The sequence below is a fragment of the Sminthopsis crassicaudata genome, chromosome 3 (genome assembly GCF_048593235.1).
Source record: "Sminthopsis crassicaudata isolate SCR6 chromosome 3, ASM4859323v1, whole genome shotgun sequence".
Taxonomy (NCBI): domain Eukaryota; kingdom Metazoa; phylum Chordata; class Mammalia; order Dasyuromorphia; family Dasyuridae; genus Sminthopsis; species Sminthopsis crassicaudata.
In genome coordinates, this window is record NC_133619.1 from 474793455 (window position 1) to 474812694 (window position 19240).

The window sequence follows — 19240 nt, forward strand, 5'->3', positions numbered from 1 at the left end:
AAAAGAAAAAGAATAATAAAGGAGAGATACAAGAAAGAGGAAGGGATTCAAAGGGGGTAGGAGGGATTCTAAATAGGGAGAGCTGTGTGAGGCAAGTGGTGCCCATAAGTTTAATACTGGGGTAAAGGGTAAGGGGGGGAAGAAAAAGAAAAGCATAATCTGGAGATAATAAAATGGCAGGTAATACAGAATTAGTAATTTTAACTGTAAATGTGAATGGGATGAACTTTCCCATAAAGCTGAGGTGGATAGCAGACTGGATCAAAAGCCAGAACTCTACAATATGTTGTTTACAGGAAACACATTTGAAGCAGGGAGATGCAGACTAAAAGTAAAAGGCTGGAGTGGAATCTATTATGCTTCAGGTAAAATCAAAAAAGCAGATCTTATCTTATCTCAGATCAAGCAAAAGCAAAAATTGATCTGATTAGAAGAGATAAGGAAGGCAATTATATCTTGCTAAAGGATAGCATAGACAATAAAGCAATATCAATACTAAACATACATGCACCAAGTGGTATAGCATCTAACTTCCTAAAGGAGGAGTTAAGAGAATTTCAAGAAGAAATAGATAGCAAAACTATAATAGTGGGAGATCTCAACCTTGCACTCTCAGAATTAGATAAACCAAACCACAAAACAAATAAGAAAGAGATTAAAGAGGTAAAGAGAATATTAGAAAAATTAGGTATGATAGATCTTTGGAGAAAACTGAATGGAGACAGAAAGGAGTATATTTTCTTCTCAGCAGTTCATGGAACCTGTATAAAAATTGACCATGTATTAGGACATTAAGACCTCAAAATTAAATGCAGGAAAGCAGAAATAGTAAATGCCTTCTTTTCAGATTACAATGCAACAAAAACTACATTCACCAAAAAGCTAGGGGTAAATAGACCAAAAAGTAATTGGAAACTAAATAATCACATCTTAAAGAATGATTGGGTAAAAAAGCAAACTATGGACACAATTAATAAGTCACCCAAGATAATGACAATGATGAGATATCATACCAAAATTTGTGGGATACAGCCAAAGTAGTTATAAGGGAAAATTTTATAACTTTAGAGGCTTACTTGAATAAAATAGAGAAAGAGAAGATTAATGAATTGGGCTTGCAACTTAAAAAGCTAGAAAAAGACCAAATTAAAAACCCCAATAAAATATTAAACTTGAAATTCTAAAATTAAAAGGAGAAATTAATAATATTGAAAGTAAAAAATATATTGAATTAATAAATAAAACTAAGAGTTGGTTTTATGAAAAAAACAATAAAAGAGGTAAACATTTGATAAATACGATTAGAAAAAGGAAAGAGGAAAGTCATATTGTTAGTCTTAAAAATGAAAAGGGAGAACTTTCCACCAATGAAGAGGAAATTAGAGCAATAATAATGAGTTACTTTGCCCAATTTTATGCCAATAAATTTTATAACCTAAATGAAATGGATGACTACCTCCAAAAATATAGGCTTGCAAGATTAACAGAGGAGGAAGTAAATTGCTTAAATAGTCCCATTTCAGAAAAAGAAATAAAACAAGCTATTAATCAACTCTCTAAGAAAAAATCCCCAGGACAAGATGGATTTACATGTGAATTCTACCAAACATTTAAAGAACAATTAACCCCCATGCTGTATAAACTATTTGAAAAAATAGGGAATGAAGGAGTGCTACCAAATTCCTTTTATGACACACACATGATACTGATACCTAAACCAGGTAGGTTGAAAACAGAGAAGGAAAATTACAGGCCAATTTCCCTAATGAATATTGATGCTAAAATCTTAAATAAAATATTAGCAAAAAGACTACAGAAAATCATCTCCAGGATAATACACCATGACCATGTAGGATTTATATCAGGAATGCAGGGCTGGTTCAATATTAGGGAAACTATTAGTATAATTGACCATATCAATAACCAAATTAACAAAAATCATATGACCATCTCAATAGATGCAGAAAAAGCATTTGATAAAATCCAACATCCATTCCTATTAAAAACACTTGAGAGTATAGGAATCAATGGACTTTTCCTTAAAATAATTAGTAGCATCTATTTAAACACCATCAGTAAGCATCATATGTAATGGGGGTAAACTGCAACCATTCTCAATAAGATCAGGAATGAAACAAGGTTACCCACTATCGCCATTCCTATTCAATATTGTATTAGAAATGCTAGCTTCAGTAATAATAGTTGAGAAAGAGATTAAAGGAATTAGAGTAGGTAATGAGGAAACCAAATGGTATACTTAGAGATTCTACTAAAAAGCTATTAGAAATAATCCACATCTTTAGCAAAGTTGCAGGGTGCAAAATAAATCCACATAAGTCATCATCATTCTTATGTATCACTAATAAAATCCAATAGTTAGAGTTACAAAGAGAAACTCTATGTAAAGTAACTACCTATAATATAAAATATTTGGAAATCTATCTGCCAAGGGAAAATCAGGAACTATGTGAGCAAAACTACAAAACACTTTCCACACAAATAAGTCAGATCTAACCAATCAGAAAAATATTAAATGCTCTTGCATAGTGCGAGCAAATATAATAAAGATGACAATACTACCTAAACTAATCTATTTATTTAGCACTATACTAATAAGACTCCCAAAAAAGTATTTTAATGACCTAGAAAAAATAACAACAAAGTTCATATGGAAAAACAAAAGGTCAAAAATATCAAGAGAACTAATGAAAAAGAGAAATCAAATGAAAGTGTCTAGCTGTACCAGATCTAAAATCATATTATAAAGCAGTGGTTACCAAAACCATTTGGTATTCATTAAGAAATAGACTAGTTGATCACTGGAATAGGTTAGGTTCAAAGAACAAAATAGTCAATAACTTTAATAATCTAGTGTTTGAGAAACCAAAAGACCCCAGCTTTTGTCACTGTTTGACAAAAACTGCTGGGAAAATTGGAAATTAATATGGCAGAAACTAGGCATTGACCCACACTTAACACCGTACACCAAGATAAGATCAAAATGGGTTCATGACCTAGGCATAAAGAATGAGATTATAAATAAATTAGAAAAGCATAGCATAGTTTATATCTCAGACCTGTAGAGGAGGAAGGCTTTATGACCAAAGAAGAACTAGTGATTATTACTGGTCACAAAATAGAAAATTTTGATTACATCAAATTGAAAATTTTTTCTACAAACAAAACTAATGCAGACAAGATTAGAAGGGAAGCAATAAACTGGGAAAGTTCTGATAAAGGCCTCATTTCCAAAATTAAGAAATCAAACCATTCTCTAATTGATAAATGGCCAAATGATATGAACAGACAATTCTCAGATGAAGAAATTGAAACTATTTCTAGCCATATAAAAAGATGCTCCAAGTCATTATTAATCAGAGAAATGCAAATTAAGACAACTCTGAGATACCACTCACACTTGTAAGATTGGCTAGAATGATAGGGAAAGATAATGTGCAATGTTGGAGGGGATGTGGGGAAACTGGGACACTGATACATTGTTGGTGGAATTGTGAATACATCCAGCCATTCTGGAGAGCAATTTGGAACTATACTCAAAAAGTTATCAAACTATGCATACCCTTTGATCCAGTAGTGTTACTACTGGGGTTATATCCCAAAGAAATCTTAAAGAAAGGAAAGGGACCTCTATGTGCAAGATGTTTGTGGCAGCCCTCTTTGTAGTGGCCAGAAACTGGAAACTAAGTGGATACCCATCAATTGGAGATTGGCTGAATAAATTGTGGTATATGAATATTAGGGAATATTATTGTTCTGTAAGAAATGACCAACAGGATGATTTCGGAAAGGCCTGGAGAGACTTACATGAACTGATGCTAAGTAAAATGAGCAGAACCAGAAGATCATTATATACTTCAACAACAATACTATATGTTGATCAATTCTGATGGATGTGGCAATGAGATGAACCAAATCAGTTCCAATAGAGCAGTAATGAATTGAACCAGCTACCCAGTGAAAGAACTCTGAGAAATGAGTGTGAACCATTACATAGAATTCCTAATCCCTCTATTTTTGTCCACTTGCATTTTTTATTTCCTTCACAGGTTAATTGTACACTATTTCAAAGTCCGATTTCTTTTTGCGCAGCAAAATAACTGTATGGACATGTATATGTATATATGTATACATGTCCATTTATACATATATTGTATTTAACATATATGTTAACATATTTAACATGTATTGGTCTACCTGCCATCTGGGGGAAGGGGTGGGAGGAAAGAGGGGAAAAGTTCAAACAAAAGGTTTTGCAATTGTCAATGCTGAAAAATTACCCATGCATATATCTTGTAAATAAAAAGCAATAATAAAAAAGAAAGAAAAATATTTTTATAAATGAAATGAGATCTCTAGAGGAAAAGAAATTAGAGGCATGAATGAAAGAATCAGAAAAGATTTTATAGGTGGGTGCAAGTGACACAAAATCTTACCCAAGCAACAACCCCCTTAAATTAGAATAAACCAAAAAGAAGATTATGACTATGAAACAATAAAAAACATTAAAATAAATTAATAGAAGAACATATAATATTTTTCATAGAAAAAACAATTGACCTAGGAAATACAGCAAGAAGAGATAATTCAAGAATTATTGGACTACAACTGATAAATGGTCAAAGAATATAAATAATTTTCAGGTGAAATTGAAACTATTTCTAGTCATATGAAAAGGTGTTCCAAATCATTATTGATCAGAGAAATACAAATTAAGACAACTCTGAGATACCACTACACACCTCTCAGATTGGCTAAGATGACAAGAAAGAAATAATGACAACTGTTGGAGGGGATGTGGTAAAACTGGGACACTGATACATTGTTGGTAGCATTGTGAATGGATCCAACAATTCTGGAGAGAAATTTGGAACTATACTCAAAAAGTTATCAAACTGTGCATACCCTTTGATCCCGCAGTGTTACTATTAGGCTTATATCCCAAAGAGATCTTAAAAGAGGGAAAGGGACCCATATGTGAAAAAAATGTTTGTGGCAGCCCTTTTTGTAGTGGCAAAAACCTGGAAACTGAATGGGTGCCCATGAATTGGAGAATAGCTAAATAAATTGTGGTATATGCATATTATGGAATATTATTGTTTGTAAGAAATGAACAGCATGATGATTTCAGAAAGGTCTGGAGAGACTTACATGTACTGATACTAAGTAAAATGAGCAGAACCAGAAGATCATTATGCACTTCAACAACAATACTATATGAGGATCAATTCTGATGGAAGTAGCTATCTTCAGCAATGAGAGGATCCAAATCAGTTCCAATTGATCAGTGATGAACAGAACCAGCTACACCCAGTGAAAGAATACTGGGAAATGAGTGGGTACCACAACATAGCTTTTGCACTCTTTCTGTTATTGTTTGCTTGCATTTTTGTTTTTCTTCCCAACTATCTTTACCTTCTTTCTTAATCTGATTTTTCTTGTGCAACAAGATAACTGTATAAATATGTGTGTGAGTGTTTACTGTTTAGTATTTAACATATACATTAATATGTTTAACATGTATGGGACTGCCTGCCATCCAGGGGAGGGGGTGGAGGGAAGGAGGGGAAAAGTTGGGACAGAAGTTTTTGCAAGGGTCAATATTGAAAAATTATCCATGCATATGTTTTTTCAATAAAAAGTTATAATAATAATAAAAAAGTATCATTGAACTACTTGAAAGTCATAACCAAAATCAAAACCCTAGATATCATACTTTAATAAATTCTAAGAAAAAACTTCACAGAACTCAGAGAGCCAGAGGGTAAAATGGAAACAAAGAGAATTCAATAGCTACCTCCTAAAAGAAACCATAATTTGAAAACTTCAAAGAACATTACACCAGCCCTGAAGTCAGGAAGACCTGAGTTTAAATCTGACCTCATTTTTTAGCTGTGTGACCCAGGGCAAGTCACTTAAGCCCAATTACCTCAGCAAATAATAATAATAATAATAATTAGAAACTGAGGGGTTGTCCATCAAGCAATCAATAGCACCTACAATATACCAGGTACTGTGCTAAGCTATTGGAGGATGGCTGAACAAGTAATAACATATTGATGTGATATAATAATATTGTGTTTAAGAAATAAGGAATTGAATGATTTCAGAAAAACCTGGGAAACACTTTTTATGGACTGATAGAATGAAGTGAGGAGACCCAAAGGAACAATTTGTACAGTAACACCAATATCATAAAGACAAATAATTTTGACGTATTTCAGAACTTGATCAATGGAATGAGTTAGCACAATTCCAAGAGGATTCTTGAGGAAATGTGCTATTTATCCCACTTGTGGCAATGTGATATATCAAAGTATAGGTTGAGAAATATATATATTTTTGGCCCATGCTACCTGGGAATTTGTTTTGCTTGGCTATACATCTTTGAAACAGTATTTTTTTTTCCTTTCTTAATGGGAGTGGAAGCAGATATGGAAGAGAGATAATAAGGTGGATTTCTATTAATAAAAAAATAAATTCTGTTCAAAAAGAAAGTGATTCTCCTTTTTATAGGCAATATTGTATAATGTAAAGATCTGACAAATTTCTATTTGTGGATTACAAATTTATCCTATTTATGCTATATTTCATAGTGAATGATCTTTTTCAGAATTCAAAACATTCCTATCATCACTTAAAAATAAAACAGAATTAGGGTAGAAAAAATTCACTTTGTTTGCTTTGTCTCTTTACCATCTCCTCAAAGCCATCTTGAGTGTTTTCTTTAACATGAAATAATTTTTAAAATTATAACAGAATCTAGTATGGAAAGAGTTTTCGTCCATTCTCTTTGTAACTTTAATTGTATCCCAATGAATTAAGAAATGATATCTTCTTCTGTCTGTGTTTGACTTGGTTTAGCCCAAAATTTATAAATGATTATGTAGAAAAATTATCAAGATAGTTAATTCTTCTCAGAGACTATTTAAATTCTCATTTATTAAATTTGCATAAAGATAGTCTAGGGAAAAATTATATCCAACTGGCCTATCCAATTTCTTCTTCTAGTTTTCTTCTTCGATTATTCAACAATTATTCAAATTTAATGCCCACTATATGTGAGATATTGTGCTAAGGACTAGATTATTAATGATAAATGAAAACATACAAGGCATTTTATCAAATTTTCCCTGAAAAAACAATACTACAAGAATTAACTAATACTGGAAAATAGATCAAAAAAAAAAAAAAAAGAACTTGCTAACATAGACCAATGAACTTATCAATAAGGTGCAATGAAATAGAAATAAAATATTGTAATATTTTAGTACAAAAATCAACTGCAAAAATATAGAATGGAAAAGATGGGACTAAATAACAGTTTGTTTAGGAAAGATCTGGTAGTTTTAATGGAAAATCTACTCTAAGCAAACAGTGTGGCACTGGAGTTGTAAAAGGCTAAGCAAACTGCATTTTAAGAAGTCTAGGACAGACTAAGTAAATCCAGAGGAGAAAAACAAGCAAGGTGAAAAAATGGGAATTAATGGCAAGTGTCTAATGAGTGTTAGACCTCCCATTTTGCCATCAGTGACCCAGTCCTGTTCTCAGACTAACTGATAATAATGTTTGCATGGAAACCCAAAGATAGATTAGATGAAAACTCGCTGTGCTTAAGGAAAACTTTTTGAAAGAGAGAAAAAGACTTTTAGCAATCAGGACCTGTGAATTAACCATTTGCCACATGTGTTCTCTGTGCTCAATACCATAGTTCTTTGGACTTTGTATATAATTGTGGGAGAATGTATTGCAGACTTTTGGGGAGATGTTTTCTACCAACTATTTTTAAACAGCATAATAAGTACCCCTTTATAAAGACTACTTCTAAATTGACTCTCATTTGATAATCTTTGTGAGAGGCAGACTGGCAAGGTTCACGTCAATGGCATTAAATACTTACCAACTCTTCTGAGAACCTATAGAGAAGTATAGCAAAGCTCCAGGGACCAACTCAATAATAGTGGAAACATAGAGAAGAGACTTAAAGTATACATGGTAACTGTCTATGGATACCTTTTTCAAGTAATGTCTTTAAATGCTTAAAACAAAATACATATGATTTCAAAGGAAAACAATTATATTGAAATACATCTTTGAAACATAAAGAAAAGATTAAAAGTAGACATAATTCTATATGGACTCCTCAAATAAGATCTTTAAATGCTTGAAATGAAATATGTAAGATTTCAAAGGAAAACAATTATTTTGAAAAGTCTATAAAATCATCTTGAAAGAAAATTAATCAACCTCAGGTTAAAAACAAAGAACTCTTCATCTAAATATTTTAACATTACATGAGTATCTGAGTAGAATTCAGGCTATTCCTCTTCCTTCTTCATTTTCTAATTATACATTTCTTGTAAGATACCTTTTATGCTATCTTTGTGAACAAAAATGATAATTAACAAATTATAGTTTATTTATATTCACAGTGCCCTTTGGGTCATCTGCTATTTATTTTGACTTTTTGGAAACTATGATATTTCACAATTAGCAACTCTATAAGCATCATAGATAGAATATTGATTTTTAAAGGATGAGTTTGTGTTTCTGGAAGTAATTTGGGATCGTTAAACATACTATGCCATTTGCAATTCACCTTAATGTTTTCCTTCCATTCAATTTTGGAACCAACTCATTGTCAAACTTTAGTGTTTGTCTGAGAAAGTATGCTAATGTACCAACTCCATCCAATTTGTAAGTCATAGTTCAAATAATAAATATTCTTTCTTAATTTGTCTTCCTATGTGTATTGCACAACTCTTTGAGCAGTTATGTATCTAATTCAAGGGGTTCTGTGGTATCTGGAAGCTTAAGATTCAACTGAAACTGCTCTCTCTATGCCCACCAATATCCTCCTTATCACAGAATCCAAGAGTCCTCATCGGTCTCACAACTCTCATTAGCAGTGTTTCTATTAGTCACTTTACCCTTTTTTTTTTATATTTTTTATTCCTTCAGCTAGTATTACACTTTACTTTAATGAATCCCTTATGACATCTCCAACCACTTCTGGATATGAGAGAATAAAAAGAAATAAGACTCAAGGATGATTTAAGAGAATGTTCCAATTTATCTTGCTACCTAGGCTGAATGAATACCCAATAGAGAGATCATCAATGCATTCTGATTTAAGAACTATACAGATTATGTCTAAATGATAGTCTCCCTCTCCATTTTAAAGGAGAAGAGAGAGCTGTAACCACAATAAAAAGAAAAACTTTACAAATACCTCTTTTAAGCTTCAAGGCAACCCTAAGAGTTAGGTACTGTTATTATACCCATTTGTAGAAAATGGAGTAGGCAGAAGTTAAATGACTTGCCCAGGGTCATAGAAGTAAGTTTCTGAGTCAAGATTTTAATTCCAAAAGAGGCAGGAAGACTATTCAAATTCAAAATCTCAGAATCATTCTGTCCATGTGAAAAATAAATCACTTAAACTCAGGACTACAGAGAACTTTTTAATACTATTAAGTTACTAATAAGTTCCTTATCATTAGTGAAGAGATTTTTCCTGTCTTCAAAAAATTTCTGTAACAATAAAATCCTCAGTCCGCTCTTTTCTTCCCTCCCCCATAGCCATTTCATTTCAGAAACTCTGAAAGTCTTCCCCTTCCAGACAATTTTTTTGACTAGGTAAAAGAGGCCATTCTCTATCCCATATCTTACCTTTCCTTAATCATAAGATTATTAGACCTCTTAAAGACCTTAGTTTAAAAAGGAAGGTCTTCTACTGCATCCAGGCCATCTCCATCTCCATCTTGCCACTGGATTCATCTGGATCCAGTCTCCTCCAGTCATCTGGAGGAGAATGTGAGACTGGTAACTTCACACAGCCCTCCCCTTACTTCAGTCCAATTCATTTGCTTGTCATGGCATCATCTCCCTGATGTCATGTTAGTCTTCAAGAATGAAAGACAAACAATAACCACTTCCCTCTTGCTATGGTCGTCTTCAAAAATGAAAGATAAAACAACAATTATAGATAATGCTGCTATTAAAAATGTTTGAACTTTTCTGTTATTTTTTTATAACACTTTCAGGGCACATTTTCAACAATGGAATTGAATCAAAAAGTCATTCTTGTAAAGAAATATTCAATCATTTTTGATTAGAGAAATGTAAATTTAAACAATTCTGAGTTACTGCCTCACATCTATCAGATTGGTTAATAATATTTTAAAAAAAGGAAAGTGATAAATGTTGGAGAGGATGTGGAAAAATTGGGATACTAATGCACGGTTGGTGGAATTGTGAACTGATCCAACCATTCTGGAGAACAATATGGAACTATTCTGAAAGGGCAAACAAACTGCAAATTCTTTGATTCAAGACACTACCTGTATCTCAAAGAGATCATAAAAAGGGGGAAGGACCAAATATAGCAGCCCTCTTTGAGGTGACAAAGAATTAGAAATTGAGGAAATGCCTTTCATTTGGAGAATGACTGAATAAGCTGGAGTATATGAATGTAACAGAATACTATTGTACAATAAGAAATGATAAACAGGCAAATTTCAGAAAAACCTAGAAACTGATGCAAGATGAAATGAACAGAACCAGGAAAACAGGTACAGCATTGTTAACATTGCAGGATGATCAACTATGAATGACTCATTTCTTCTCAACAACACAAGGACACAGGAAGGCAAATACTATCCACATCTGGATAAAGAACTGATGTACTCTGAATGCAGATTGAAGCATTGTTTTTCACTTACTTTATTCTTTCTTGTGGTTTTAAAATTTTTTTTCTTTTTTTTTTACAATTGTGATTAATACGGCCATTCTTACTTTCTTTTCCCCCAGTTAAATGCAAAACTTTTTTTTATATTTGTTTTTAAAACTTTGAATTCCAGATTCTCTCCTTTCCTCTATCCCTACACCCTTTTCCATTAAAAAGGCACATGTGAAGTTATACAAAACATTTCTATAGAAGTCATACTGCAAAAGAAAATAGATTTTCCTCCCCTAAAAAATTCTAGAAAAATAAAGCTTAAAAAGAGTATGCTTCAGTCTGTATTTATGTATATATATGCATATATATAAATTGATAGCATTTTTCATCATAAGTCCTTCAGAGTAGTTGTAGATCATTGAATTGTTGAGAATAGCAAAGGCATTCACAGCTGAGTATCCCACAATATTGCTTTTACTTTGTACACAGTACATTTCACTTTGCATGAACTCATGGAGGGCTTTTTCAGGCTATTCTGAGAACATCCTGCTTATTTTTTCTCATACAACAATAGTATTCCTTCGTATTCACATACACAATTTATTCAGTCATTTTTCAATTGATAGGCATCCCCTCAGTTGAACAAGGAAATATGTTTTATATGATATCACAGAATAAGGAAATGTGTTTTACATGATATCACATTATAAACTATATCAAACTGCCCACCAACTTCAGAAGGTAGAAGAGGAAGGAGGGAAGAGGAACAATTTTAGAACTAAACATCTTTAAAAATGAATGTTAAATTTTGACAATTAACTGGGGAAAAATATACTATTTAATTTTTTTAAAGTAATACCTTTTGTGAATTTTGCCAGGTTGCTTTCTGAAAATATCTTACTGCTTTGTGATTTGACTAATAATGAATTTATGTGCTCATCATCACTCTACAATATTCCATGAATTGAGTTTTATTGCTTTTAATTATACCTTGCTAATTTGATAGGTATAGGGTTATACCTCAGAGTTATTTTAATTTCTAACTATTAGTTAGATTGAACTTTTTTTTCAATTGATTACTAACAACTTGGCTTCCTCTTTTGAAAATTATAAAGATTCTTTCTTTTAGAAAGGACTATTCTCACCTTTGTCTGCTGTAGTTCAGTTTGGGTATGGTGTGATCATCCCAGATCCCAGATCATCCCATTCAAATTTGCTTTCTCTAACAAGAATCTATCAGTTCTGATAGAATATCCCCTCATTTTTTTTTACTACTCTGATATCTTCAGTGGCACTCAACACTAGCATCTGCTTTTTTGGTTTCGTTAGAAATTGTGGAATAGAGCTAACTCCACAAATAATGCATGAGAATCTCATCTCCTTATAATAAGACCTGCTGACCTCCAACCTGATCTTTCCCAGGTGGCTAGAGAGATAATGTGGAGAAAAGAAAGCTGACCATGATTTTTCTCCCACTCATTCTTCCTATTTTGCTTACTTTTCCCTAGACTAATTTTTCCACATAGTTTCCGCAAAGACTATTCAACAAAAATAACTTTTTGCTATCCAAAAGTCTAGTGGTCCTATAATATACTCCTTGATTTCGGTCAATATGATTCCTGTTCTTGATATTTCTGAGCTTTCTTAGAGACCGAATAACTTTCTTTCAAAGAGCCCATGTATATTTCAAAGAGTTCATGCAGTAGCAAAAATCCCAGAACAACTTCCTCCCTTCAGTTATTGTTCTTAATCACTAAAAAGCTGTGAGATGACATAATTAACTCAGTTATTAACTTGCTAGAAAGTGTGCAATATGTACTCAAAAGCTCACAGCAGACTATGTACCACCTAGAATTCCCATCACCAATAGTGCATCTCTCTAGATAAGAGAAGGAACAGCCTGTGATATTCCTTTCCAAAGCAGTTGTGGATAACTAAGGACCTGTCCAAATCCTTCTTTCCATCTATTCATTTATTTAGAACAATAGGAATGGATCAGTGGTTTAAAAATGAGTAAGGTCTTCATCCTACTTTTGTTCCATAAGCTTAGTAGATATCATAGAGCTTGATTAAATATTCTCTACTTGATACACCCAGAGAAGAAACACTGGGAGGGGAATGTAAATTGTTAGCACTACAATCTGTCTGCCCAGGTTGCATGTACCTTCGGATTCTAATGTTTATTGTGCAACAAGAAAATGATATTCACACACATGTATTATACTTAGACTATATTGTAACAAATGTAAAATGTATGGTATTGCCTGTCGTCGGGGGGAGAGAATAGAGGGAGGGGGGGTAATTTGGAAAAATGAATACAAGGGGTAATATTATAAAATATATATATATATATAATAAAAAAAAATATTCTCTACTTCCCCAAACTCAGTGTTACAACTTCATATTCTGAGTCTTTGTATAGGCTTGCCCCCATGTCTGAAATGCTCTCTTTACTCATTCCAGTCCAATCCAAAAGCCACTTCCTATAAATAACCCCATCACTGCAAGTCAACAGACACATGGTCAGTCATCCAGCCCATATTGAAAGCTTTAAGGATCTGCCAGAGCTTACCTTCATGAGGGTCATTAGAGGAGAGCTCTCGAGAAGGACTTTAGGTTAAAAGGAGGAAAAATGAAATCAGGATAAGAGAGAAGAACCCAGGCCGCTGCTGGAATACAAACTGTTGATCCTTTCTTCCTATAGCACATTGCATCTCCAGTGTCCTAGGAATAGTACATTAGGTTAATCTGGTGTGATCTCATCCTCACAAGTCTGGGACAATTTTGCAGAGTTCTGTAATCTGTACATCTGCATAAGGAACTTTCTTGAGGTAATTGAAAGCACACTTTGAGAGAGAGGAACTCACAAAAGAGTCAGGTCAAAGGAGGCAAAATACAGCTTTGGGAATGATCATTAGAACCCCATAGCCACTACATGTAAGGAAGTCAGCCCACCCAACATCCTGTCTTTATACCAATAGCACCTGAAGCCCTAGAGATCAGCTAACTTTCTTCTCTCTTTTGGTTAACTTCCAGATGAAGAGATAGTTTACACGTGTATGTTTTTTGATTTGTTCTAATCTGATTTTCATTAGCCATTTTGGATAAACAGGTTTATTCATCATTCATTTTTTGTGATTTTTTTATGTCTGTACAACTAACATTTGGTAGGAAAATACTAAGCTGAGAGGAGGCTGCCCTCCTCTTGAATATGATCAGGGATAATAGTCGTTTCTGTTTTGAGCCTAAACTTATAACCAAAGATGTAGAGATATTTGAGAAATGGGATGTGTGAATACACAAACATCATATATAAATATGTAACATATACATATAATATGGTACATATATACATAATCTATCATAATACTATATTATATGTATATGGATATATAATACACATATGTACATGCACAAATATTATATATAAATAAAATATGCTAGATATACACACATACACAATCTATTCAGTCAGTCTGTTGTCCTTCATTCTTGAAGAGGACCAAAATATGACATCACTGTGTTAGAGTCAAGCTAGTGTGTCCAGCTGTGGCTGATCAGATTTATATGAGTTTGGAATGCTGTCATAGATCAGACACAATTAGTCCCTATGAAAATTTGGGGTAGATTCTCTCACTTTGTGCATCTCATGTTTTTTCTGATCTAATTCAATCCCTCTTTGCTCACCTTCTCTGATGTGAGCATACCATGCTGGGCGATCCTATGCTAGTGTCTATTAAAATGCTTTATTACATTTCTGTGCATATCTACATAAATATTGCATGCATGTCTTTGTTTATATATGGATATATAGGATCCTAGAGCTTACCTGCCCCTCCTTACAACTAGGCCACTAGCAAGTCCCTCCTCTTCTCAACCAACCTCAGATCATATTTAGTCATGTATAAGTACACATGCATATATAAATACATATGCACACACACATTAGATAACACACCTTGGATTTATGAGTTGTTTATGTATAATTGCATGACAGGATAAATGATTATTATTATATATTAACATATCAATATTATATGTTGATATACTGTTCGTATGTATTTGTTAATATATACATACATATATGTGTGTGTATTTATATCTATCCTTTGGGTTGGCCAGTGCTTCAGAAACCTTTCAGAATTTCATTAAGATGTCCTAATCTGTATTGATTTCTTATTGTTTGACATTTAAATACTCGCATACCACAAGCAGAAATCTCCCACATAAGGGAAATTAATATTACTGTGGTTTGTTTTGGCACCATGATTTGCTACTGCAAACTGGAGAAAGTATATTCCATCAACTCCAGGGAACCTATCTAGGACTTGCTCCAGGACAAAGAGATTACCAATAGCTATGGAATTTGCATAGGCAAATACCTGATTAGACTCCTTAGAGAAAAAGGTTTTCTAGTGCTTCTTTGCAAATGTAAATACTTATTAGCAATTTATTCCAAAATGCTAGATGCTTCATTGAGCTTTTGATTTCTTGGACTCCACTCCAAAAGAGACTAATAGGTCAAGTCAACATAACACATATTGATTAAATATGTACTCTATGCCAGACATTTTTAAGGATAAAAAACCATCAAAAAGAATACCTGCCTTCAAGGACCACACCATGGAGAGACAACATGCAAACAATTATATGAAAACAAACAGGATAAATTGAAAATAATTTCATAAGGAAGGCACCAGGAAGGGGGATCAGACTTGGTTCTCCATAGGAAGTGACACAGGAACTTAGTTTCAATTCAACCACATAAAAACAATCTCTGATCTGACTAATCTGTGATATATCTGCACCCTTTGAACCAATGGCGCTTATTTGTGTTTCTTATGTTCACTTTATATGTGCATATATGTGTATTTGAAAATAAAAAATAGCATGTATCTGTATTTAGACAATATTTGTTCTTATCCTGTAGGTAGATATCATCCTTCATCATAAGTCCTTTGGGATTCTCTTGATGAGAAAGCTAAGGCATTCAATACTTCTTCATACATGTCATACACAGTTCACAACATTGTTATTACTGTATTCAACATTCTTTTGGTTCTATTTCACTTCACTTCACTCACTCACTTTCAGTTCATGTATGTCTTTCCAGGTTTTTCTGATATTTTCCTGCTTGTCATTTCTTACAGCACAATAAAACTCCCTCACAATCATATACCACATGCTGTTTAGCCATTCCCCAATTGATGAGCATCCCTTGGATTTCTAATTCTTAGCCACCATAAAAAGAACTGCTATAAATATTTTTGTACAAATAGGTCTTTCCCCACTTTTTTTGGATGTCTTTGGGATATAAACCCAGTGGTGGTATTGCTGGATCCAAGCTTATGCACTCTTCAATGGCCCTTTGGGCAACAGTCATTATAGTCTATCTTCTCATGTATCAGATCTCAGCTACAATAGTGAGAGCTCCTTGAGGACAATGGTGACACAAAACTTTAATTACCTTCGGATTTAACAAAAGACTTTACAAATAGAAAATGCTCAATAAATGCTAACTGAATATTGAATTAATGTTATCTTCTCCTATAGTCTCTAGTGAAAGTTAGCCATCACTGAAATGGATGAATTAAACTTTCCTCTTGCCATGGGCAGTTAGGTGATGCAATGGATAGAATGCAGGGCTTGGAGACAAGAAGCCTCATCTTCCTGAGTTCAAATCTGGCCTCAAACATTTATTAACTGTGTGACATTAGGCAAGTCATTTAACTCTGTTTGCCTCAGTGTCCTCATCTATAATATGGGTTGGAGAAAGAGAGGGCAAGCCACTCTAGTACCTTTGCCAAGAAAACCCCAAATGGGACCATGGATAGTTGGACAAAACTAAAAAATGACTGAACAACAACTTGTCATAAGATTTATCCATGTCCAGACTTAGCCTCAGCCTCAGCCGTACTAAATAAATGCCTCTTAAGTACATGTGCTGGAGTTAGAAGAAAAAGACATTGGCGTCCATGGGCCACATTAACAAGGGCTTATGTTAAAAAAAGAACGCAATAATAATATGATAAACTCTTTGATGTGGATGTTGGAATTAGCTGCTCAATAGTATAGGATAGTTTTTAAAAGAGAAAGGAGGGCAATTAGACAGCACAATACATGGAACACCTGCCCTGGAATCAGGAATACCTGAGTTCAAAATTAACGCACTAGTTGTGTGACCATGGGCAAATCATTTAATTCCAATTTCCTTGTTAAAAAAAAGAAAAGAGAAAAAGGGAGGTTTAAAATTTGGATAGAAAGATTTTAAAGGACTTTTATAAAACAGAGTATAATTAATATTAACCTTTGAAAAAGCATATTTTGTTTTGGATGTCAGATCTTGAAATAGAAAGTGTGGTCGTCTGTTTTCCATTTCCTCGGCTAGGAGAACATGAGAGCTCTGATTGATTGCTGGCCTCTTCATTTTTCCCCTTTCCCCATCTTAAGGCACTCAGAGGCATCATGGCATGAGCAGTCTCTATGGCTGCAAGATCAAAGGCACCATCATAAATCTTGTAGAAATTTACCAGCTTTTGATTTGGATGTAGGTCTAGGATAGATTTAAACTAATCCTTTATACAGTATTTCAGTGAGGGTACTTCCTAGGAAGAAAAGAACATTTGGAAATCTCAATCTAGACTGAATTCCAACTGTGTTAAGTTGGTGAGGAGTGTTGGTATGTTTGTGGGTTGTTTGTTTTTGTTTTTTTGGTTTGTTTTTTTTTCCAATATTGTCAGCATGAATCCGTATTTGGTATCTGAGACTCTTATTTTTCTCCCTTTGGAAAGGTCAGTCTCATGATCAACATAGTTTTTGAAAGATCGACAAAATATTGTTGAAAATAGGGAAGAATATTTAGGAACTCAATCTCAATCCACACCGTAAGACACAAATTTCCCACATCTCTCTTTTGTTTTGTTTCAGAGGCAAGGGTTAAGTTAATGGTGAATTCTGCCTTCCATAACTCTTATAAACTCATCCTACTTCTATTCTCTATGGCTGCACAGAACCAGGCTATTCTTTTTGGTTGGTTGGTTGGTTGGTTGGTTGGTTGGTTGGTTGTAGTACTTCATTCTTTAAGGGGATCAAAAAGGCATCACTATGTTGGGGAGGAGGTACAGTGTTTCTAATTATCTGATTAAACCAATATGAACCCAGAAGGCTTTACCACAAGTTTTACTATGATTTACCACAGTCTATATAAACATTTGAAGTAAAAATGTGTCTAAATATGTGCATCTCATGTTTCTTTGGGACACACCATTTACCAGGGTCTCCCATGTCTCACAATTGATTCCAAAATTCTTCAGATAAACCCTAAGAGTGTCCTTGCATGGCTTCTTCTGACCTCTATTGTAAGCACTCACCTTGTATGAGTTTTCCATAAAATATTCTTTTAGGCAAGTGTACTTATACTATTAAGGTGCCCAGCTCATAAGAGTTGCACTCTCTGCACTAATGAGGAACATTTCTCAGTGTCCAGTACCTGATTCTGCCAGGTAATCTTCAGAATCTTCCCAGGACAATTCAAATAGAAATGATTCAGTTTTCTGGCATGGTGCTAGTATAATGGACAGGTTTGACAAGCCATACAAGAATGAAGTCAGCAAAATGGCTCTGTAGTCTTTCAGTTGGGTAAGAAGTCTAAGACTCTTCTCTCCCATGTCCTTCATAACCTCCCAAACACTGAGATAGCTCTGACAGTGTGTGTATGTGTGAATTATAAATGTGTATCCACTGGGCAAGTATAATGTCCAGGTAAATGAACTTATATAGAGGGTATTCAAAATTTCTCCATTTGCTGTAATCTATATTTCCACTTATGGATATTGTAGTACTGGGTGGTGGAGAACCTGTTTTCTAGTTGTTAGGCTAAAATTAGCCCAAGAATTGATTCCCTTCCAGGCTTAACGGCTCTACTGAGTACACAATCATCTGTGCTAAGTTCTAGGATTATAGAGGAAAAAAAATAACTTCTACTCTCAAGATGCTTGCAGTCTGATGGAAGAGACAATATGTAAACAAGTACATACATAAAAGGTATGTTTGCATTAGCATTTTAATTTTTTATTTTAGCAGTCCAAATAAAAGTCAGCTATTACAAATAGATTTATAGTCATTTACATAAATGCAAACAAGATACAAATCTAGATCTAGATAACTAGATCTCTATCTAAAATAAATTGAAGATAGTGTTAGAGAGAAGACATTAAGATTAAGAGGGATTGAGAAGAGCTTCTTGTCCAAGTGAGATTGTAACTGGACTTGAGAGAAATAAAGATATTCGGAGTCTAGGCACCAGAAATAACCAGTGAATATGCCTGTTAATGCTTGTTATATGGAGTTAAGTCATTTCAAGCTCACCTCATTTCCTTTTTTGACAGTGATTAAATGGATAAACCAGAAAAATATGGCCCATAAGAGTATATGGATTATAGTGATGAATTTTGACAGTGTCTCCTAAAAGGGATGAGGTGAAAATATGTGGACTGGATAAACATAAAGGCAAGTAGATTTAGATGAGATTGGAAGCATCTTGAG